The sequence below is a fragment of the Protopterus annectens genome, chromosome 3.part1, assembly GCF_019279795.1.
Source record: "Protopterus annectens isolate FY-2018-M chromosome 3.part1, PAN1.0, whole genome shotgun sequence".
Classification (NCBI taxonomy): Eukaryota; Metazoa; Chordata; order Ceratodontiformes; family Protopteridae; genus Protopterus; species Protopterus annectens.
In genome coordinates this window covers 1,080,200,639-1,080,225,622 of record NC_056732.1, presented here as the reverse complement: position 1 = coordinate 1,080,225,622, position 24,984 = coordinate 1,080,200,639, and the positions used below count along the sequence as shown (strand labels likewise).

At 44.4% G+C, this 24,984-nt stretch overlaps 2 protein-coding genes across 3 annotated transcripts in view; both read left to right on the top strand.

The window, feature by feature from the left end:
- Positions 1–24,984, top strand: part of TMEM70 (transmembrane protein 70) — a 798,264-nt gene that overhangs the window by 383,161 nt on the left and 390,119 nt on the right. The window lies entirely within an intron of this gene.
- Positions 1–24,984, top strand: part of UBE2W (ubiquitin conjugating enzyme E2 W) — a 514,818-nt gene that overhangs the window by 164,838 nt on the left and 324,996 nt on the right. The gene's annotated exons all lie outside the window — the stretch shown is intronic.

The following is a 24,984-nucleotide window of genomic DNA, read 5'->3' as shown; positions in this document are numbered from 1 at the left end:
TTGGTCACTGTGAATGCAATTTATATCAACATTTCTGTTTTATGTAAAAAGTAACCTAGAAATAAAGTTACTATTTTGTGCATATTCTGCATTTAATGATTTTATAGATTCATAGGTGTTTACTATGCTAACTGCCCTGGAGCTTATATAAGCCTAGGCCAAGAAGATTCGCTGCCATCATGCTACCCAAAGTTAGTTCCCAGTGCCCTTGTCAGGCAAGGCCTCTGAAGTGATCCCTGGGGTGAACTTCCTATTGCCCATCCACTCGCCAAGATTTCTCTTAGAGAGCCAGTGAAGTGCTCTGCTTGATGTGAATGGGAAGTTTGTTCCAGAGAATGGGAAGGCTCTGGGTTAGAATCTGTCCCTCCAGCATGTTCAGTTTATTGTGGTAATGAGGTTTAGGTCCCTGGGGCATGTGGCATGGAGGGATTGGCATTTCTTTAGTGTAGCATTTCTAGCGGCTCTGGGTCAGACATGGCTTTGTAGGTCAAGCAGAGATCGCCTGTATAGTCTGAGTCTGTCTGTATAGGTCATGTGTCTAAGGCCTAAAATCCTTTTTAGTGAGGTATTTTTTGGCCTTTCCAGTTGTAGATGCCTAGTGAGGTACATACCAAATGGGGCGTTGTATTCTATAATAGGTCTAATGAGGGACGAGTAGAGAGGGATTATAACCTCTTTCTTCCTGGATAAGAAACATTTTGTATTGAGATGTGCCACACAGAAGGACTTTCTGACTACAGTGGCAATGCGGTTATCAAAGGAGAGGTTGCTGTCAACCTGTGTCTCCAGGTCTCTTATCACACCTTTGGTGTTTAGTGGACTATCGCCTATAGGGTAGCTCATGGGCACCAAATTTTTCCCAAAGGGAATGACAGTGCACTTTCTGGCATTGAGCTTAAGGCCATGGTTCTGGCACCAGTCATTGGTGTCAGTGAGGCCTTTTTGTAAAATGTCTACATCAGTTGGAGAATCAATAATGGATCCCAGTTTGCAATCATCTGCGAACTTGGTCAGCCAGAGTCCCTTTGTTTTTGCTTGAACTTCAGAGAAGTAGATGCCAAACAGGAGAGGACCTAGGACCCGATCCCTGTGGGACACCACTTGTAACTGGTTGGTAGTCAGATTTTGAGTCTGCTACTTTCACAATGTGGGTTCTATCAGTGAGCCAGTTGGCAACCCATCTTATGACACACGGGTTTATGCCTAGTTTAGTGAGTCCATCTCTGATTTCTGAGTGAGGGATAGTGTCGAAGGCCTTGGCAAGATCTAGGTAGGCTGTGTCAACTACCTTTTCTTCATCCACAGACTTCTTTGAGTCACCAGAGCCATCAGGTAGAGTAGGTGTGGTCTAACTTTCACAAACCCAAACTGTGTGGGGTCCAGAGTTTGGAGATTCCCTATGTCCTTATTTATAAGGTCCACGATGATGCACTCCACAGCCTTGCATATCAGACTCGTCAGACTAATGAGGCAATAGTTCCCAGGGTCTGTACTCGCTCCCCCTTTGTGGAGTGGGATGACCATAGCAGTGTGCCATTCGGTAGGAACAAAGTCTGAAATGAGGCTGTGATTGAACAAGGTACTCTGGTGTGGTGCCAGTTCACTTTGTAATTCATGTAGAACACAGCCAGGGATATTATTAGGTCCAATGGAAGCTGTATTCTTGGCTTTGGACAGTGTGTTTTTTTACCTGTGTAGCTGTGATAATAGGGACTTGGCATTCCTCAGGTATTGTGATAGGTCCTTTAGGGGGTGAAAGGAGGGTAAGGTTCGCACTGAACCTGTCGGCCAATATGTTGGCAATATTAGTTGGTTCTGTATATGTATTGCCATTGTGCTGTAACTCGGAGCAGATCTGAATATTGCCATGTAGATTCTTGACATGACTATAAAATGCCTTGTGATTGACTTCAGAATCTGCAGCAATTTTGTTTTCGTAGCTAGCTTTAGAGGATTTGATGATGGATCTCAGTTTTTTGCTGAGGCTAACAAGTGAGTTTTTCCAGTCTTGGGAATTCACCCTTTTCTGCAACAGTTTTTTCCTTCTGTTGTAGTATGTTTATGGTGGGGGCGACCAGAGTGGCTTCCTTTTTTTGGAGGAGAGGGTCTTGGTTCTGTTGGTATGGCCTGTTCCATGTACTTGTGTATGTGCTCATACAGTGCATTGGTGTATGATTCAGCAGTCATGCACCTATTTTCCATTTGTATGGGTGTCATGAAGTTAGCCACCTCTGTTTTTAGAAGCCCAAAATTGGCTTTGGAGAAGTTTTTTACATTGGTTCCCTTTGGGGGGGGATGTTGGATATCCATAGTAATTAGCTTGTGGTACGATCTGACCAGGGAGGAGTTGATTACTGGTGTAGAGCAACGGTCGCCTATGTTAGTATTGACCAGGTCAAGGCTGTTTCTACCCCTGGTGGGGGTAAGCATGAGTTGGTCCAGGGCACTGAAATGGATTCCAGCAAACGTTGAGCAGGTGTGTTGGTACATGAGTAATTTTTCCACTTAATGGAGAGGTAGTTGGTCTCCCTGTGTGAGGGTATTGGGTTGTACCCGAATATTTTCCAGTGTGTTTAGGAATGTGGAGTGGGAGTCTTGGGGATATGGTGGGGGATCTATAGCAGGCTACAACCTGGATTGCAGTTTTACCCAGTGTTACTTGTACCTGAAGTGTATCTCTGATGTGTTATGTTGGGCTACTAGTCTGGAGGTATGCATATCCTTTATGAACATGGAGACACCACCACATTTAGTGCTTCGGTCCAGGTTTAGGGGCCGAAAGGTGTGGTATGAATTATAGCCTGATAGTGCTGGGGTGCTCTCCGGAGCCTTGAAACAGGTCTCAGTCACTGCGCAGATGTCGATGGTCTCCATTTTAAGGAGTGCTTCAAGCAAGTGCATTTTGAGATTTAGATTTCTAGCATTGAGTAGCATAACCCTCAGATTTCGTTTGCTTGTAGCTGTTTATAGTGGTAATTTTGTCTTCAGGACATTGCCTAAAAAAACTCAATTTTGTTTATTTTTGTGTGCTTATGTATCTTATTTTGGTCGTTTTCCGTATGGAGTGTTATAGAAATAGAGGGTTATTGGCATTGGCATTGGCATATCTTCTATAAAGGTAGAAGGTATTGGCAGTTAGATTTCATGACTTGTCCTGTCTTTCCTTTAAATCATTGATTCAGAATTATCTCTGTGTTTGATGGTATTTACTTTCTGAGCAATCAAAGTGTTGATGTTTAAGTGCAGATTAAGGGGATGCACATTTTTTTTTCTTGCTGTTGCTTGAAACTGTAATTGAATAATGTGGTACATACTCGTGTACAAGTCAAATTCCATAAGTCATAGAGCAGGTTATGTTACCACTGTCCATAGATTTAACAATATGTACTGTCCACAGCAATGGTCCATTTTTTAATTAATTGCAGTGATCAGGATTGAGGGGTGGCTATGAATGAAGAGCAGCAAATCTAAGTACATTGCTGTTTTTTTCTTTCTCTTTAGAATTGTAAAACAAAAAAAAAAGTCAATAGTATCTACTAGATACAGCAGCAGTCTATTGTTTTATGATTTGTAGTCATTAAGTCAGTGTATATCATTGAATGACAAAAGCAAATGCATTGTGGTGGGCATTATGCAAGTCATCACCAAAAGCAGCTGTTATTTACTGATGTCTTATTCAGCACAAATAAAGCTGTGTGAAATATGTAAACTATTACTCACAAATACCTCTGCATGTGAGAATTGCAGATATTTAAGGTTCTGTCTCAAAGCGTGGACTGTGAGCAGCACACACTTCCACCACACTAAACAAGATCATGTTGAAGTGTCTCGCACGGAGACTGTAAAATCTGTACCAAAGCCTTGTATATCTAGCATTAATGATGATGCACAAGATCTTCAGTTGTGGAAGATGGAGTAAAGTCTAAGGATGGATTTTGGAAAGACCGATGATCAGGTGAGCGAAAAAGGGTTCAGTGTCGACAAATGCAAAGTACTGTATATTGGTATGAAAAATCATGATGCTCATAACATGTGGAGAAATTGAATGCAGCACAACAGGAAAATGATAGCTGGCTGTTAATTGCACATGGATTGAGCCACCTGGTGAAGAATAAAAGGGCACTGATAGCAAGTTAAACGCCTTTGTGCGCCTTCGGTAAGGCTAGACTGCATAAGTTGAGGTTACACCTCTCATTCTTCCCAGTCGTGGTCATATTAAACCTTGCGTACGCTGCAGTTCTGAAAAACATACAAGGTGAAATGATGTCAGACTGCTGGAGGGAGTCCAGAGGCAAGCTACCAGGAGAGTGCATGGGATGGAGGCTAGACAATTTGACAAGGAACAAGAGGAGCTGAAGATATTCTTACTACTGACTGGAACATCTTGGGAGACCATGTGGGCCTAGCAAGGTAGGTTTTGAAGGGACAGTCCTGAACAGGAAGGACAGAAGAGAGAGAGGAGGGTCTATAGGCAGCAGATTGTAAGACCCAGCTGCTTTGTAGAACTGCAAAAATACTTCACAGAGAAGATTATGGAACCCTGGAATTGGATACCAGAATGGATCTGGGAGAGGTAATCCATAGAGATTTTCAAGATGAGCATGTGTCAAGTGAAGGCGGGAGAGGGACTAGAATGTTAAATAAAAGGAAAACTAGATTGTCTTGGCTGTCAAAGTAAACATTTTGATTTCCTCAGCTGCAATACCCAGATGTTCATCGTGCATACAGCTGCAATCATAACAGATGGGTTCTCCTGCAGTCAGGCGGGTCCTCGGTCGGCCGAATTCCAAAGTCTAGGTCCGGCGTCGGTTGTCGTCGCTTCTTCCCTGACGTCAGTGCGACAGGGGTATAAAAGAATCGGCCAACACCATTTTCTTCAGTCTTTCTTGCCGCGCGGTGCCCGAAGCAGATCGCAAGTGCCGGTCGGCCAGCTCCTGAAATTACAAATATTTTGCAACCGAAGTCTTCTTGAAAGCTAAGTACCCCTTTGGGGAAACTTTTCTTGCCTCAGACCGATGTTAGCCAAAGTTAATAATTGTATTTCATGTGGGAAGCAAATACCGCATAAGGATTTCCATTCCCTCTGTATTCCTTGTTTAGGCCCAGACCACGACGTCTCGGTCTGTCGCTTTTGTGCTACATTCAACAAACGCACCATTAAGCGTCGGGCGGAGTTCGCCCAGCATTATTTTGGCAAAACATTTAAGTATATTATGTTGTTGGATACTCCAACTCCAGTTTTGTCTAAAAAGCGCAAAGATAAGGACCGACACACAAGGTCCGCGGCCTCTACCGACACCATGCCAAAGCCGGCTACACGTGGTCCGGTTCTCAGCGAGGCACCTACGCAGCCCCTGACTACCGTCGACACTTCATTAGCGGTGTCGCTCCTCGGCCCACACCCCGACTACAGATACCGAAGCCACTCTTGGCGGTGAATCTCCAAATGTGGACAGGTCTACCTCCTCTCAAGGTGTCTTCAGACCTTCCTCTTCTTTTTCCATCACGGCTTTCACTAAGTCTAAAGCAGCCATGCATTCTAAGAGACAAGCTACACAGGGCCCATCTCCAGGCCCCATGCCTAAAAAACAGATGCTTAAAATGGCTGAGGATTTAATTACTCTTATCGGGGGTTCTCAACCCCCCCCCCCCGGACAAAAGGCCCAGAGTGGAGGAAGAATCCCCCTCCTCTGATCAGGGCTCCATTATATCAGAGCACGCTGATGAACAGGAACATTCTTACTCCCCTTTTGAAGACTCTGATGCAGAGGAGTCCATTCCCTCTGTATCCCCCCCCAGAGGATTACTCATTTGGGGAAACTTTACATACCTTAAGGGAACACTTCCACTGGGAAGGCCAAGATCATTCAGATTCCAAGAAAAGGCTTAGGGAATTTCTCTTGCTACCTCAGCACAGGTCTCTGGCTATACCTCCTGTCTTGGACATACTAGATGATGTGTACTCGGAGGCCTGCCTTAACCCGGATTCTCTACCTCCAGCCCCAGGCAAGCCTGACAGGTACTACAGGGTTCCTGACTCACACCAATTTCTATACAAAAGCCATGCTGCTGACCCAGAAACCATCTCACAGGGCCCCAAGGGAGTTAAGGCCTCCACTGCTAAAAATCCATTATCTTCCGAGAGAGATTCCAGATCCTTAAAAAGGTGGGGAAAAAAGGTATATACCTCTGCCACCTTAACCATGAGGGCATTAAACTGTCAGTTCCATAGGCTAAAGTACCAACAGTTTTTGTTATCACAATTGAGAAGTAAAATGTCACAACCTGAACAACCAGACTTGAAGGAGTTGCAGGATTTGATGCATAGTGCAGAACAAGTGGGTAAACATACCTTACAATGTGGTTTTGATGCTCTAGAGGCCTCATGTAGAGCTGCTGTTACAGGATCAGTCATACGTAGACATGCCTGGCTCAGGGAACAAACCTTACCAGATCATGTCAAAGCTAAATTACTAGATGCCCCTCTACAAAAAGATGTATTATTTGGTGCTAATGCTGAGGAGGTATTAAGGAAAATGGAGGAAAAGGCTAAATCAATGCAAACAGTGAAAGATTTTCTACAGGTACAACCCCCACGTTTCAGTAGAAATTGGCCTTCCAAAAATTGGTCCTTTCCAGCCACGGACAGACCCCAAAGAGGTAGATACAGGCGCCCGAGGGGCAGAGGGCAATCCCAAGGATCGTTTAGAGGCAGACAATGGCAAGCTCCTACACAAAGAGGTGGTGAGGATAACTTGCAACCATTCAGAAAGCAAGCCCAATGACTTTCCCCTTTGCATGCCAAGCAAGACTCAAATGGCAGCACCCTTAGGCGGAAAACTGGCATTATTTTAAAAAAAATTGGCATGTCACAAAAGACAAATGGATCCTGGACATTATAAACAGAGGCTACAAATTCCATTTTCACACCCTTCCAAAAATGAGAGGCATGCCAAACCTGCCACACAATCAAAGGGCAGAGGCACAAAGACAAATTTCAGATCTCATAGACATGAAAGCTATTCAAGAGGTACCTATGCATGAACAAGGTCAAGGTTTTTATTCCAGACTATTCCTGGTACCAAGGAAGGGAAAAGATTGGAGACCTATTTTGGACCTATCCATCCTAAACACATTTCTACTCGTACCAAAATTCAAGATGCTCACTCTACAGCAGCTTCTTCCCATGCTGGGCAAGGAGTCTTGGCTGGTAACATTGGACCTCAAGGAGGCATACCTGCATGTCCCTGTCAGACAAAATTGCAGAAGATACCTCAGATTTCTTGCAGGTTCAACCCATTATCAATTCTCTGCATTGCCCTTTGGCTTATCTACTGCGCCCAGAGTATTCACGAAATGCATGGCATCAGTAATTGCCTACTGCAGACTTCAAGGGATACAAATATACCCCTATTTGGACGACTGCCTGATCCAAGCGGACAGCAAGCACATTCTTCTGAAACATCTGGCTTATGTAATAATGTTGTTGAATTATCTGGGATACACAGTCAACAAAAAGAAATCAAGGCTAATACCCTCTCGGAAAATAATTTTCCTGGGTGCCAACTTGGACACAAACACCCAGATGGCCTACCTCACGCCAGAGAAGCAGGGGCAACTAACTCAATACTTCAGAACACTAGCAAATTGCACCAGGCTGACTGCAAGGAAAAGCCTGCAGGCTGTGGGATTCATGGCATCTTGCATCTTACTAATCTCATGTGCAAAGCTGCATATGAGGAAACTTCAATGGTACCTGAAAAACCTATGGTCTCAACACAGCCACAGTTTGGAAACAATAATACCACTAATTCCATGTCTTCAAAAGAAATTTCTGTGGTGGGCTCAAGCATGCCAAACAAGCACAGGTCTCCCATTCAGCAAGCCTCAAGCAAATAGTCATCACAACAGACGCCTCTGACTACGCCTGGTGGGCGCACATGACAGATCGGTGCATTCAGGGCAAATGGTCCCAAAAAGAAAAGCACCTTCACATCAATCAAAAGGAAATGCTAGCAGTAATAAATGCTATTATAGCTTTCAAAGACCTTCTGCAACCAGGTCATCTATTGATAAGAACGGACAAAACCACAGTTATGTGGTACATAAACAGGGAGGAACCCATTCATACCCCCTATGCAGATTGGCCATGTCACTTTGGAACATGGCCCTGGATTTACAAATCGAACTACAAGCACAGTACTTGCCAGGCAAGGAAAACACGCTGGCAGACAACCTAAGCAGAAATATGACAGATCCACACGAATGGAAGTTGCATCCTCAAGTTTTTACAGAGATAATTCAAGCATGGGGAAGGCCAGACATAGATCTCTTTGCCTCCCAGAAAAATCACCAATTGACAAAATTCTGCTCAAGGATTTTTCATCCAAAGGCCTGGAGAGTAGACGCTCTCTTTCATTTGGACATCAGTGACAGTTTATGCCTTCCCACCTCTTCCTCTGCTGCCCAAAGTTCTATTAAAAACCAGAGCAGACAGACCAAAGATGATTCTCATTGCTCCAGACTGGCCAAGACAACACTGGTAGCCACTCCTGAGGAGCCTGACGCATTCCCCACCATGGACCCTGACTCTAATGCTTCTTCTTCTGACTCAGCACAGCTTCAAAACTCTTCAGTCAACTCTTCACAGTCAGCTAAAAACACTCAATCTAGTCGCATGGAAGATTCCTTAGCTTCACAACAGACCCTACTCTCCAAGGAGGTGTAGGATGTCATTTTGGAGGCCAGAAGGCCGTCTACTAGAAAAGCTTACTCCGCAAAATGGAAACGGTTTTGTGTCTGGAATGAGAAAAAGGGCCAGGATCCTGGAAAACTGAATTTACCTCAGATATTACAGTATCTAGCTGAGCTGCTAAGCAGTGGACTTTCATTCTCCTCCATCAAAATCCATGCCTCAGCCATTTCTGCAGAATATAACACTGATCCACCCTTATTCTCTCACCCCCTCTTAAGACAGTTCCTCAAAGACAGTTCCTCAGAGGGGCTAAGAATCTAAAACCCCCAAGGAAACAACCAATACCTGCTTGGGATCTCAATTTCATTCTAGAAAAACTGACCTTGCCTCCTTTTGAGCCAGCTGCCTCATCAGATTTGCAATATTTGTCCTGGAAAACAGCTTTCCTTCTGGCTATTACCTCAGCTCGTAGGGTATCGGAACTACAAGCTCTCATGGCTGTGCAGCCTTTTATCTTCCATCAGGACAGTTTCATTACGAACCAACCCGTCCTTTATGCCAAAAGTGGTATCCAGGGTAGCTTTGAATCAGGCCATACACTTACCTACCTTTTATCCTAATCCTCAAAACAAAGGGGAGAGAGAGTACTACATTCCTTGGACATCCACAGACAACTGCATTATTATTTGGACAGAACAAAGCCTTTCAGAAAATCAGAACAGCTCTTGTGTCCTATGCTATAGGAGCTCAAGGAAAGCCAATTTCCAAACAGACAATCTCAAAATGGATAGCCCACTGCATACGCTTTTGCTATTCTTTTCATGGCAAAACTGTACCTACAGGCATCAGATCTCACTCCACAAGGGCCACGGCTACCTCTGCAGCTTTTCTCAGAGGAGTTCCTACCAAAGATATTTTAGAAGCAGCCACTTGGAGTTCTGTGCATACCTTCTCCAAGCACTACCACCTTCCACTATACTCCAAATCTACAGCGGGCTTTGCCACTGCAGTCTTGCAGGGCATTCTGGCTCCTCCTAGTTCCACCTAGTGCCTACCACCCCTTTCTTAGCTTTGGGATTCTACCCATCTGTTATGACTGCAGCTGTATGCACGATGAGCATAGCACAGTTTTGTACCTACCATAAATGTAGATGTTCGAGTGCTAATACAGCTGCAGTCCAGGATGTTCTTCATCTCACATTGCTGCAGTCATAACTTATGGGTAGTCCGCTGTCCTCGGTCGGCCCGAATACCAAAGTATTAGGCTGACGTCGGTCATGGGCGCTCAGATCTGACGTCAGAGCATCAAGGTATTAAAGCGCATGACCGACGTAATTTCCTCAGTCTTTTTTGCCGCATGGTCCGAAGCAGAAGCAGCGTTTGCAAGTGCCATTCGGCGTTCTGAAATTTTCGTATTCTGAGTTTCAGACCAAAACCAAGTTGGGCTAAGTACCCCGTTGGGGAATATTTTTGTTTTTTCTTGCCTCAGTTACTTCCGGATGTCAGAAAAAGTGAATAATTGTATTTCTTGTGGGAAACAGATACCGCATAGGGATTACCACTCTCTTTGTATTCCTTGTTTGGGACCTGAGTACGACGTAGTAGGGTGTCGCTTTTGTGCTAGATTTAATAAGCACACCATTAAACGTAGGTTAGATTGTGCTAGGCTTGTCTTCGGTAAGCGGTGTAATTACAATATGCCGTCGGATCCTCAGACGCCCACTACCGCGAAGAAGCGCAAAGATAAATCTTTAAAGTCCAAGCAGGATGACTCGTCCATTCCGGATGCCGGTTCTTTAGACACTACGGTGGATTCGGTTGATCCGGCTGAAGTTTCAACTGAGTCTCGGGGAGACGTTGGTTTTGCAAGATGTGGCCTCTCAGGAGTCAGGTCAGGCTGAGGGGGCCTCTCAGGTTACTGTTCTCCCTTCTTTGCCAAAGGTGGTTAGGCCTTCTCCTTCTGTCTCTAAGGTGCCTTCCAAAGGCAGGCCTGGTTTGCCTTCCACAGGTGTCAGTCCTAGTTTTGCAGGTTCCGTGCCTAAAAAACACATGCTTAAAATGGCAGAAGATTTAATTACTTTAATCAGGGGTTCTATGCCCCCTCCTGATAAGAGGCCTAGGGTGGAGCCAGAAATGGAAAGTTTGGAGCAGGCTTCAGATTACTCAGTCTTCGGCTGAAGATATTCAGGATTTTCCTCCTTATTCTGATTCAGACGCAGAGGATTCCACTCCTTCTGCTTCTCCTCCAGAGGATTTTTCTTTTTCAGAAACCCTGCATTCCATGAGGGAGCATTTTAAATGGGAAGGTCAGGATTTCTCAGATTCCAGGAAGAGGCTTAGGGAATTTTGTTTTACCACAGCATAGGCCCTTGGCTATACCTCCTGTTTTGGATGTTGTTCAAGACGTTTTCTCTGAGGCTTCCCTTAATCCAGACTCTTTGCCTCCTGCGCCAGTTAAGCCAGATGGGTATTACAGAGTGCCTGAGGCTCATAAATATCTGTGTAAGAGCCCTAGGGCCGACCCAGAAACTATTAGCCAGGGACCTAAGGGTGTCAGGGCTTCTGTTGTAAAGAATCCAGTTCCTTTGGATAAGGATGCTAGAGCTTTGGAAAGGTGGGGTAAGAAAGTGTATACCTCTTCCACTTTAGCAATGAGGGCTTTGAATTGCCAGTTTCATATGTTGAAGTACCAGAATTTTCTCCTTACTCAGTTAAAATCTAAAATGGATGCTTTGGCAGAGGGCATAGAGTGTAAGGAATTACAGGATTTGGTACATGCCTCTGATCAGGTGGGTAGGCATGCTTTGCAGTGTGGTTTTGATGCTTTGCAGGCTTCTTCCAGGGTGGCTGCCACTGGTTCAGTTATTCGCAGGCACGCCTGGCTTAAGGATCAGAATTTGTCAGAGCATGTTAAAGCTAGGACTTTAGATGCTCCTTTGCAGTCTGAAGTTTTGTTTGGTTCTCCCGTGGAGTCTGTCTTGAAAAAAATGGAAGACAAGGCTAAGTCTATGCAGACTGTTAAAGATTTTTTGCAGGTGCAGCCCCCTAAGTTTAGCAGGAACTGGCCTGCTAAGGGTTGGACTTACCCTTCTTCTGATTCACAGTCTAGAGGTAGATCTAGACGTGGTAGGGGCAGAGCTCAGAGTTCTTTCAGGCCTAGACCGTGGAGTTCACCAGCACAATCTACAGGTGAGGGCAGGGGCCAGTCCTTTCGTAAACAGGCCCAATGACCTGCATCTCCAGCTGCCAGATCCTTCCTGTCTGGCAGCTCCTTTGGGAGGAAAGTTGGCACTCTTCAAGCAAAATTGGTTTCTAGTCACCCAGGACATATGGGTGTTGGACATTATAGACCGAGGCTACAAGTTTTATTTCCACACATTGCCTCCTTTCAGAGGCATGCCAGACGTTCCTCCTCAGCAAAGGGTAGAGGCTCACAAACAGATTTCTTTACTTCTTCAAATGGGGGCTATACAGCCGGTCCCTCTGTCAGAAGTGGGCCTCGGATTTTACTCTCGCCTATTTCTTGTACCAAAGAAAGGAAACACTTGGAGGCCAATCTTGGATTTATCTATCCTCAACACATATCTGGACATTCCAAAATTCAAAATGTTGACGTTGCAACAACTTCTGCCTCTGTTGGGCAAAGATCACTGGATGGTAACTCTGGATCTCAGAGGCTTATCTTCATGTTCCTATCAGGCTCAGTTGCAGGAGATTCCTGCGTGGCTGGGACTTTACATTATCAGTTCTCTGCATTGCCCTTTGGCTTATCTACTGCGCCCAGGGTATTCACAAAAGTTCTGGCTCCAGTGATAGCCTTCTTCAGGTTAAGAGGAATACAAATTTATCCTTATTTGGACGATTGCCTGATTCTTGCTCAAGACAAGCACGAGCTTCTTCACCATCTACAGTATGTTATGACAGTGTTAAGGTGCCTAGGGTATTCTGTGAATGAAACAAAGTCCAGTCTAGTACCCTCTCAGGAAATGTGCTTTCTGGGTGTGAGACTGAATACAGCTTCCCAGATGGCCTTTTTGACCCCGGACAAGCTTTTACCAGAAAGGCTCATCCAGACTCTGCTACACTTTGCTGTGAAGGAAAGGTTAGTTTGCTGTTATTTTTTGTATTTCTGTATTGCCTTTGTATATTTTGAATACTGTAGTTTGTTTTCTTTACCTTGTGTTTTGCTTGCATTCTGTTTTAACAGCATATTAAAACTTCAAAAGAGACGACAGCTCTCTCTGTTCTGAGTCAGGCAGAATTTTTTCCCTCCCTCCCACCCATTTAAGTTGTCTTGTTAAATACCACTGTCTTTCTAGTTGCCCGCCTCTTATGTTAATCTGACCATATATCTCATTTCTCTCTACTTTCACTGGCTTATGTGAGTAATCACAAAACCATCACTTTTGAAATCCCACCCTTCAATTATTTAAATTTATTGGCCATCCTACAGTATTTCATAGTACCAAAATACAAAAGTAACCACCCCTTTCAGTCCATCTTGCTGTTTTAAAAATAGTAACTCTCCACTAAACCTTAACTTTTTAAAACAGGTAAAACTCAAGTTACCTACTTTCATATCTAACTTCTCTAGTGCACACTGCAGAGTGCATTCTTTTCAATCTTACCTTTAAGCATCCCTGTTACTAGCACTTTCTCTAATACCTAAAAAGATCATCTCTACTTGACTCCAAGTAGACTTTTCTCTATCTGTTAAACCTAGCACTTGCTCCTACAGTACTTATTACCTTGATACGGCACTCTTATAGATAGCACCCCAAAAAGGTAAACCCCCATTTCTCTGTCACCCACGTCCCCCGAAATCTCTTTTAAAGTTTTTTTGTCTAGTCCTTCTAGCATGTCGAGGGATCAGTTGCTAGTGTCCTCTCCTGCTCAGCTGGTGAACCTGGGAATATTGAGGCAATGTTACAATTGCCTCATGTACACAGACAACCCTCTCCTCCCACAAAACACAAATACATGCGAGAGATGCAACTATACGGCCAAACTGGAGGCTGAGCTCTCTCAACATAGGACTGGCAAAACCAGTCAGGAGGAGAAGGTTACCACACACACTATAGACCCAGTCTCACATAGTACCATCACAACCTCAAATCATACACATAAACACACAAAGACATACTCGGCTCTGATCAAAAATCTACCAAAACAGCAGAGGCCACCAAAGCAGACACCCAAACAACCACCACCTCAAAACACAACACCTGCAACACATAGACCTCACAGTCACAGTCACAGCCCTTAAGGCCAAACACAATGCCAGACACACTAGTCATTGGTGACTCCATAGTCAGACACACTGACGTCCCGCTCACCAGACTGAGTAAGGAGAAGGTCACAGTAAGCTGCCTGTCGGGCACTAGAATCCGCCACATAACGCAAGCACTCAGGTCTCTCAACAGCAGGTACAAATACGACTCAGTCATTGTCCACGCTGGTGTAAACGACCTGAGACGTACCTCCTTGGACTACATGAAAAGAGACATTGAGGAGCTCTCTGATTATGTAGCCCAGGCAGGTATGACCCTGACCTTGAGCAGTATCCTACCTTCACCAAGAATGATGCCACAATACAGAGATAAGATGATCAGCTTTAACAATTGGCTTAAACTCTGGTGTCATTCAAAGGGGATCCAATGTCTGTCTGCCTGGGATGACATGCTGGACAAGCCACGCTGCTTCGCAAGGGACGGCTTGCACCTGTCACCCCTGGCATTCCGGATATTGGCAAAGGCTCTTGCCACCCCCATAGTGCCTTTTTTAGGCAAGGCTCAAATTCTAAACCTACCACCCTAGAACACAAAAAAGGAAAAATCTAAGGGTAATGCTGCTCAATGCCAGAAGTCTAAATCTCAAAATGCACGTACTCGAGGCCCTTCTCAGTATGGAGAACATCGATGTCTGTGCAGTGACAGAAACCTGGTTCAAGGCTCCTGAGAGCACCCCAGCACTATCAGGTTTTACCTCTTATCATGCTCCGCCCCAAAATCCGGACAATACCAAGAAAGGAGGGGGGTATCCATATTCATCAAAGACACCCACACCTCAAGACTGGTGGCAACGCACGATGCATCGGAGACCATCCAGGTGCAATTAACCATAGGCAAGACTGCTCTGCAAATTGTAGCATGTTACAGGCCACCCTCACAAACTCAGGAACCTCACATGGCCTTCCTGAAAACACTAGAGGGATAAATGTATCACCAAACACCATCATACTAGGTGACTTCAATTACCCTAATATAGACTGGGAACACTACTCAAGCCCAAACTCCCTAGCCCAAAAGTTCCTGGAATTCATAAACTCAAATGCCATGGAACAACTAGTCACCATCCCCACAAGAGGAGAAAACATACTTGATCTCATCATCACGAACATGGGAGCACAATGTTCAACACCGAAGTATACCCTCACTGGTGAGATCAGATCACAACTAATCTCGCTGGAGGTCCTCATCCCACCCCCACCTGAAATAAAAAGACCACAGTAAAGAACTTCGAAAGCAGACTTCACACTTCTAAAGACTAGTGTGGTCTCCTTTAAGGCCCCGAGCCATGGAAAACAGTACTCAAGCCGCTGAATCACTTACAAATGCCTTCTACCAGCACCTGCAGGACTGCATGGATAAGGCAATCCCAAGCAAAACAAAGACTCTTTGTACCAAAGGCAAGCGTCCAGTCTGGTGGACCCCAGCCATAAACAAACTCTACAACAAAAGGAGGAAGCTACTACAAGATCAAAATCCTTAAAAGGTAAGACACCCTTGATCACTATAAGTAAAAAACTAAGAGCTCTCATAAAATCATCCAAAGCAAATTTTGAGAAAAATAGCCAAAGACTCAAAAGACGATCCTAAGGCCTTCTTTAGCTATGTTAGAAACCTGGGAGGAAACTCCCAGATATGCTCAGAACTAGTTCAAAATGATGTGAAGATTACTGATCCTACAGACATTGCCAACATACTGGCTGACAGGTTCAGTGCAAACTTCTCCCCCCCATCCCCCCCAAAAGGAGAGATATCTATACCAAGCGATTGCAGCCCCCCAAACATCTCCAACGCCCAAGTGAGAACTGCTCTCTCCAAAGCAAAAAACACAGCATCCATGGGACCTGATGGTGTCCCCGGCTGTGTGCTCCACGAACTCAACGAGGAATTAAACCCACAGCTAGGACAGCTGTTTAATCATAGTCTTACCTCTGGATACGCACTCCAGGAGTGGCGCACTGCAACTGTGGTCCCACTTCACAAAGGCGGTGCCTCCACCGACCCTGGAAATTACCGCCCATTAGCTTGACAAGCCTTATCTGCAAAGCCATGGAGAGGATCATAACGGACCTCATAAATAAAGACATAGGGAATTTGCAGACTTTGGATCCATCCCAGTTTGGCTTTGTCAAAGGCAGATCATGCCTTCTAAACTTGGTTGACTTTTTCAAACAGTCACCAAAGCCATTGATGAGGGAAAGGCAGTCCATACAGCCTACCTCGATCTGGCGAAGGCCTTGATACAATACCCCACTCGGGTATCATTGAAAAACTCATCAGCTTAAATGTTAACCCATACATCACAAGATGGGTTGCAAACTGGCTGAGTGACAGAACCCACAGGGTCAGAGTTGCTGGCGCCATGTCAGACTCAAAGCCTGTCGCAAGTGGTGTACCACAGGGCTCAGACCTGGCCCCAGTCTTGTTTCGCATCTACTTTTCAAGTACAAGCAAACACAGGAGGGTTATGGCTGACAAAGTTTGCAGATGACTGCAAACTGGGCCATAGTAGAAAACACATCTGACACAGATATCCTTCAGAAGGGTCTCACAGAAACGGATAACTGGTGCCAGAGCCATGGCCTAAAGTTAAATGCCAAAAATGCATAGTCATACCCTTCGGGAAAAACAAGGTTACCCCTAGCTACCAAATAGGTGGCAATCCACTGAGCACAGAAGAAGTTATCAGGGACCTGGGGACCCAGGTTGATAGTAGTCTGTCATTCGACACCCATGTAGCTAAAGTAGTTAGGAAGACCTTCTACATTGCCCACCTTATCATAAAGGGATTCTCATCTAGATCAAGGGAGGTCATAGTCTCCCTATACTCATCACTCATCAGACCAATGATTGAGTACAATGCCCCATTCGGAATGTATCTGACCCGACACTTGCAGCAGCTGGAGAGGCCACAAAAGTTCCTCACCAAAAGGATAAAGGGTCTCAAACATCTGTCCTATGCTGCCCGACTGAAAGAACTCCAGCTCTATTCAGTCGCCACCGCTTGCTCAGAGGTGACCTTTGCCTAACATACAAGGCCATGTCAAACCCAGATTTGATGAATATGCTTCACCTCAAAAAATCTAGATCCGTCAGAGCCACAAGGGCGGGAGACTTAAACCTCGACACGGCTATTAATAGGACGTGCTGGAGGGATAGATTCATCACCCAAAGACTCCCTATACTGTGGAATAAAATCCCGGTATATGTGAGGCAGAGCACCTCGCTGGCCTTGTTCAAGAGAAATCTTGACCAATGGATGGGAGATCGCAGATATACCCCAGGGATTACCTCAGTGTCACTGCTCAACAGAGGCACAGCAAAATAATGGGTATAGTTCCCCATACTAAAGGGGTGGCGTAAGCCACAAAACTATGGGCTAGGCTTGTAAATGCCCTCGGGCAGATAGCCTAGTATGAACCTATGAACCTAAAAGAATCTTACACTTTACTTCCATCAGTTGTCTCTACGGTCCAGGCTGACTGCAAGGACAGTCCTTCAAGCCTTGGGGTTCATGGCATCTTGTATTCTGGTGCTTCCCAATGCCAAACTGCATATGAGGAAGCTACAATGGTATCTCAAAAATGTATGGACACAACACTGCCAAGATCTGGACACTGTCATTCAGATAATACCTTGCATTCAAAAGGAATTTTTGTGGTGGGCTCAGGAATGTCACCTAAACAAGGGACTCTCTGTGACCCGACCAGAGGCGAGTCAGATTTTAACGACGGATGCCTCGGACAAGGCCTGGGAGCACACCTCAATGGAAAATGGGTTCAAGACACGTGGCCTGCCAGACTTCAACATTTACATATCAACTTGAAGGAAATGTTAGCAGTCCAGTTTGCATTGCTGGCTTTCAAGGATTTACTTCTCCCAGGGCAGGTGTTGATTCAAACAGACAACACAACTGTCATGTGGTACATCAACAAGCAAGGGGGAACCCATTCGCATCTCTTTGCAGGCAAGCTATGATTTTGTGGGAGACTGCTCTCAGTTTGCAACTCACTCTTCAAAGGTTTCTGCCAGGAGCACAGAACTCCTTAGCAGATGTTTTGAGCAGACGGATAGTGGATCCCCACAGTGGAAATTGGATCCTCATGTATTTCGACAGTTGACAATGATATGGGGACTCCAGACATAGATCTGTTCGCTTCTCCACTAAATTTCCAGGTGCCAAAGTTTTGCACAAAGATGTTTCATCCCACAGCTTGGAAAGTGGATGCTCTATCATTCAGTTGGAGCAATCTTCACGTCTATGCCTTTCCACCTCTGCCTCTTCTTCCAAAGGTTCTCTTGAAGGTCAGACAAGACAAGCCCTCCATGATTCTAATAGCTCCAGACTGGCCTCGACAGCACTGGTACCCTCTGCTGAGGAGTTTAGTACGGGAACCTCCTTACCCTTTGCCTTTGATTCCACACCTTTTGACTCAGGAGGGCAATCATTTCCTCAATGTCAGGATTCAGTCCCTGCATCTAACAGCCTGGCATATTCTGTTCTAGAACCTGGAGGGTCGCAGCTTCCTCCAAAAGTTTTGAATGTTATTTTGGAGGCCAGGAGGCCTAGTACAAGGAAAGTTTATGCTGATAAATGGAGGAGATTTTTTATTTGGAGCAAAGCAAAGATCTTTGATGTTTCCAGGCCTGATTTGAGTGTTTCTCTTCAATATCTTACAGAATTATTGGGCAAGGGTTTGTCTTTCTCCTCTATAAAAGTTCATGCTGCAGCCATTTCTGCTCACTATGACTGTGATCCACCATTATTCTCTCATCCTTTGTTTAAGCAATTCCTTAGAGGGGCAAAGAACATAAGACCCCCGCGTAGAGCTCCTACTCCTGCTTGGGATCTCAATTTTGTGTTGGAAAAACTTACTTTACCTCCTTTTGAACCTGCAGCTACGGTTGAGTTAAAGTTTTTGTCTTGGAAGACTGCTTTTTTGTTGGCCATTACGTCTGCTAGAAGGGTTTCTGAATTACAAGCTCTAATGACAGTTGAACCCTTCCTAATTTTTCATAAGGACAGGGTATCTCTGCGTACTAACCCTACTTTTATGCCTAAAGTGGTTTCAAATGTGGCCTTGAAGCAATCTATTCATTTGCCTACTTTTTATGCAGATCCCCAAAATAAAGGGGAGAAAATTTTACGCACTTTGGATATTCACAGGCAGTTGCGTTATTATTTGAGCAAGACTAAAGGGTTCAGACAGTCTCAGCAGTTGTTTGTTTCTTTTGCTTTGGGTTCTCAGGGGAAACCTGTTTCAAAACAAACTATTTCTAAGTGGATTGGCTTTTGTATTGCTTTTTGTTATTCTCATCATGGTAAGGAGATTCCAGCTGGAATCAGGCCTCACTCCACTAGGGCTACTGCCACTTCTACTGCTTTTTTAAGGGGGGTAGCTACTAAAGATATTTTGGAAGCAGCTACTTGGAGTTCAGTGCACACTTTTTCTAAACATTACCATCTCCTCTTTATTCCAAATCTAGGGCTGGATTTGCCACTGCAATCTTACAGGGCATTTTGGCAGCCCCCAATGCTTTATGATTTTGCCAGCCTCCCTTTACCTCTGCTTTGGGATTCTACCCATAAGTTATGACTGCAGCAATGTGAGATGAAGAACATAGTACAGTTTTGTACCTACCATAAATGTAGATGTTCGAAGATCCACATTGCTGCAGTCCAATTTACCCTCCCTCCTTCCCCTCTGTAGTTTGGAGTGGTGGTATGATTTGGGTTGTAGCTGTTTTTTGTACATGGTTTTAGGGAGTTATTCTATTTTTGGCTGTGGCCTTTATTTTTAGGGCCCTCTGACATGACTGAGGAAATGACGTCGGTCATGCGCTTTAATACCATGACGCTCTGACGTCCGATCTGAGCGCCTATGACCGACGTCAGCCTAATACTTTGGTATTCGGGCCGACCGAGGACAGCGGACTACCCATAAGTTATGACTGCAGCAATGTGGATCTTCGAACATCTACATTTATGGTAGGTACAAAACTGTACTTTTCCCTCCCTCCTTCCCCTCTTGGGACAGACCTATTGGCTAATATCTCCTCATGCAACCTGTTTGGGGTATTCATTCTTCATGTATTTGCTTGCACTACTGTATTTTGATTATATGGCATTGCTTTATTACACAAATTTATGTATTGCCTTCCTTCTGGGGGCACCTGACATCTGGGGCAAGAAAAACTGAAGAAAATGGCGTCGGCTGGTTCTTTTATACCCCTGTCGCACTGACGTCCGGGAAGAAGCGACGACAACTGACGCCGGGCCTAGACTTTGGAATTCGGCCGACTGAGGACCTGCCTGACGGCAGGAGAACCCATCTGTGATGACTGCAGCTGTATTAGCACTCGAACATCTACATTTATGGTAGGTACAAAACTGTACTTTCAGCACAGTTCTAAATGTTCTTGTAGCCCTGTTAGGGGAGGTAGTGCCTTCTGCTAATACATCCTGGCATTGTATACTAGGCTGTTACAGCACCCAGCCCTTATGCTTCCCCATTGTTTTCTGACATTCATATGTTTTTGATCTCCCTTGGTTGTTAGTTAACTTTATTACAAAAATGTTTATTCTTAAATTGTTGAAACTTTGAGAGTTGTCAAGTCCAAGTTATAACTTGCAGTTGCACTTTTTTTACCACCTCAGCATTGTTAAGAGACTGTTTTTGTGTAGCTACCTTCAGAAGAGAGCAGAACTTGAGGCCCATACAACCTTAAGACTGCAGGTGGATTTGGATGATTGTTAGCTCTGTGGTTGGTAGGAGGGTTTTCTCGTGATTTTTGAGCTAGTCAGACAGAAGGCGTGTAACAAAAAAAAAAAAAAACTGAGGTTTATATCGGCTATGATATAGATAATCATACATTTATGTAAATGAAAACAAACCATATTGACATTTTATTGCAAACATTATACATCACTTATCTGTTCAGTCATTGTTGGTCAGCCATTAGATAGCTCATTCAAATCTTGCCTTCTTTTTAACTTCATTCCTCCTCCTGCATGTGTTCCCACAATTCCCATTTTTCTTCCTATGTAACTCGCTCCTACCCTTTTCTAAATATCCAAATTCCATTTGTTTCATGTCTGTTACTATATTCCCTACTTCTAGTGCAAATGGTTTAGCTTGATTTCCATTTCCTAATGATTGCTTTTTTTGTCAGCCACCATAATTAGACTCAGCAAGGCCTTACTGTGTCTAGACTGTTCCGATTCTATGTCATAGGTCAAAAAAATAATTTCGTTAGTTACACCAATTTGCTCACACAGTATCTCTGACAGAGTAGACTGCAGGGAATCTTTAAATGCTCTCAACAACACTGAGGGTAATGTTGTCCAAAGCATCTTTCACTAGGTCTGTCTCTCCGAGATGCCAGATTCATTGGGATAGAGGGGCAAGTCCCAACTATGGCTCAGTCAACCCAAGTTTGAGTAGCAAGTCTTGTGTCTGCTAGAACTGGTATGGGAAGAACAGTGACAGGATTTTAAGTAGCTCACCTCTCCTGAAGGAAGGGGAAGGTGTCAGAGTACGTGTGTGGGATACTTGTTCCTGTGGATGAGTCCCTAATGAAGATCAGAGACCCCATATAAACTCTGAATAGTCCTGCCTCTCTTGAAGCCAAAGGGGTTACATCACTCTCAGAAACAAATGACACGCCCTCACTGACATCCATTGCATTCCAATCCCTGGATACTCAGATTGTCTCCTGAATGACTATCCCTCTTGGCTAGCACTCATCCCGTTGATTAAGAATGAGTGGACCAATAGATCTAAATAGGGCCCGATAATCAACAGGCATTTAGGTTTTAAAAAAAAAAAAAAGGGGGGGGCAAACAATAGTCTAACCCTCAGATGGCTTTCAGTTCTTCACATGCTGTCCACACTCCCTTGCTTTACTGTCACTATCAGAAGCTTAACCACAGCTAGCTAGCTTGTGCAGGATGAGCCCCCAAGTTTTCTAATGAGAGCTTAGTGGTTGAACTCTGATTCAGGGATTTTACATCTTCATCCAAGTTGAGGAGGGTTTTTCCTTACAAGGCTTTGGTGATTAAACGCTGTTCAGAGATTCCATTATTTTTGTATCCTTGTGAGTTAAGGAGAGTTTACTAATAAGAAAATGTGAATTCCATGCGTCTTAAGTTGCGCTTCTAGGATACCCACAATGTTAGATATGCGAGTACTTTTGACAAATAGCTGAGCACTTTTTACAGTTAAGCAGTACAGTTGGATGCCCATGTAAAACTGTTATCTCTTTAAGACCTAGTTGTTTTAAGATCTCTCCAAGACCCAGTGCCACCTCAGATCTGCACCTTCACAACTACCTTGACTGCCTGTGGAGCCATTCACTTAACTTGTCATGAAACTAGGGGTAAAGGAGCTTCCCCTTTTAAGGGGATACTGAGGTCCTTCCTGTGTCTGGCAAGCATAGTTAGACTTCCCTGCCTTATTGTTCCCTTCATTTGGACAAAACTCATGCTTATGAGATCCTTTCTGGACTGGCCTTATCTAGCTTCTCCCCCTGGTTTACATGGTGGTGTTGGGGAGGCAAGATTGCCTGTTTTGTGGTAGCATGAGCTTTGTCGCCATGAGTAGTAGGAGTTCCCTTATCTATGATCCTTAGAGATAGACATGCCTCTGAGGTCCTTTGTGGATTGGCCTTGTGTAGCTTGTTTGCATGGCTTACAATTTATTACTGGGGCAAGATTACTTGGATCATGATTCCATGAGCTTTGCTGCCAAATTGGAGACAAGAGTAACTGCTCTTATTTTGTCACTTTATGTGGGTGATCTGTTTTTAATGTACTCCAAAACTGCCCCCCCCCCCCCCGAGAAAGAGCAACACAATATGTCTTTCTGTGAGGTAGAGCAACCTCGGTTTAGTTGCCCCCTGCACAAATAACTTGTTTTCATTTTTGTTGTTGTTTTTGCTTAAAACTGTCTCAGCTTGAGCGCATCTGTATTCAGGCTGTCAGTTTTGAGTTGTAATTGGCAGGAAGTTGCACATTGAGCTTAGTAATCTTAGTAATGTGAAACAGTAGTATAGGGTCCTGTGTCTCTTCTCCATAAAAATGTTGAACCATTGAGTAAGAACAGCAGGGAAAAGTTGTTCATCCTTCTTATGGAATGTGAATCCATATACTCCCATGCTGCATAAAAGGCATCTTTCAGGGCATCTCCCTCTGTAGGGGAGTAGATCTATTTTTATAAACCCCAGGTAACCTAAGGAAGATTTCTTTGATATTGATCCTTCATAGGTCTCAAAGACTGCAGCACCACTCCGCTAGTGTAAAGGGAGTGCTGCACTCTAAAGTGTGTGCTGTCATTTGGATGAGACTTTAAACCAAGCACCCATCTGCCTGAGTTGGTGGTAACTCTGGTGGATGTAAAAATCCCACAACACCTTCAAAAAGAGAAGGGGAAGATATCCTGACTGAAAATCACTGTTTCAGTGTTCTTTAACATATGGGTTTTTGTTCGCTGACATCCTGATGGGAGTATCCGATCTTTAGCTTCCTAAGCACATAAATCTGATGCTAGACCTCAGGTTGTATGCATCAAGGTATATAGGCAGACATACGCATGAGTACTTCACACTGTCTTGCCACCAGTCTGAGCGCAGGTCGTGCATTTGTCAGACTGATCTTCGTTAAGTCATTGGTACTATTGCTTCACCTTTGGATTTTTCAGATAAGTGCCCTGTTGGGGGAACTTTTCTTTTTGAGTATTTTAATGTAGATCACTTTTAAGTGTCAGCTAGGAGGGATAAGTGAGTGTGGTAGGCAGACCCTGTACAAAGGCATACACACTGTCTTTTTGTTTAGGCTTGGAACATGACTACGAAACCTGATCCATCTGCTGTTCGTTTGTTCCTAATGCTGTTAGGTGGAGGCTTTCCTCATTTAACAGTACTCAAAACTCAACATCTAAAATGCCTGACTGAAACCAAAATGGCAGAATCTGTAGCATCTGACATTGCCCTTCCACTGAAGAAGAAACTCCAAAAAAAAACAGAGATGACTCGCACCCTTGCATTTGAGTTAGACCCACCTGCTGAGTTTGCAGAACAAAAGTTCTTGTCAGATAACCTTCTCAGTTGCCCACTGCCAAGACCTTGTCAGAGGGAGGTATAGCTTCTGAGGCCTTGCAGGCAGCGGACACCTTTGACGAACTGCATCTCATTATTTCACATGGTCTTTGCAGAGTTCCTCAAATCTTAGTCAGGGAAGAGTTTCCAGCATTCTGAAGTTCAAGGTCAAACCTCCAATACTTATTTAGACCAATGTTACACCTAAAAAGAAAAACCTGATAACTAGGCATGTGACTTCCCCTACAGCTTCCAAACAAAACAAATGGATGGACTTCTCCCAGGGCTTATTTAAAGCTGTCCTGGACCTGAAACCTCCTTTGTCGCAGCTGCCACAGGCCACACCACAAAAACACACTCAAGATTCCTATTCATCTGATGTCACAGAACATGTATGCGGCCAAGCCGGTTATGAAAATAAGGTACATAAGGAAAGCTGCTGGTGGAATGCAGAAGTCCAGAAAGTCATCAAAAACAAAAGTGCAGGAGAAAGTGGGGGAAACTAAAGATGGACCAGGCTAGGCAGGTGTACTGGTGGGCTGACAAAAGTTAAGGAGTTTCAGTAGCAACAATGCATCAAGAGGGCACTCTGAGCTTCAGGATCAGTAGTTTGCACAAAGAAACCATCTGGTTTCTATCAGGGAAACTATCCAGCTAAAGACAGAAAGATAAGAATGTCCGACAGCCTTCATAAGGGATGCCAGCAGCAGCCTGCTCACCAGTCCACAGAACATCAAAGGTAGATAGGAGTACTTCCAGCAGCTTCTGAATGAAGAAACTCGCACAAATGCCGTACTGCCCTAAACATGGCCTACAATGAGTGAAGAGGAGGAGCCCACCATAGAAAGGAGTAAGAAGAGCACTAAGGAAAACAGTCAAGGAAGGCAGTAGGGTCAGATGAGGTCA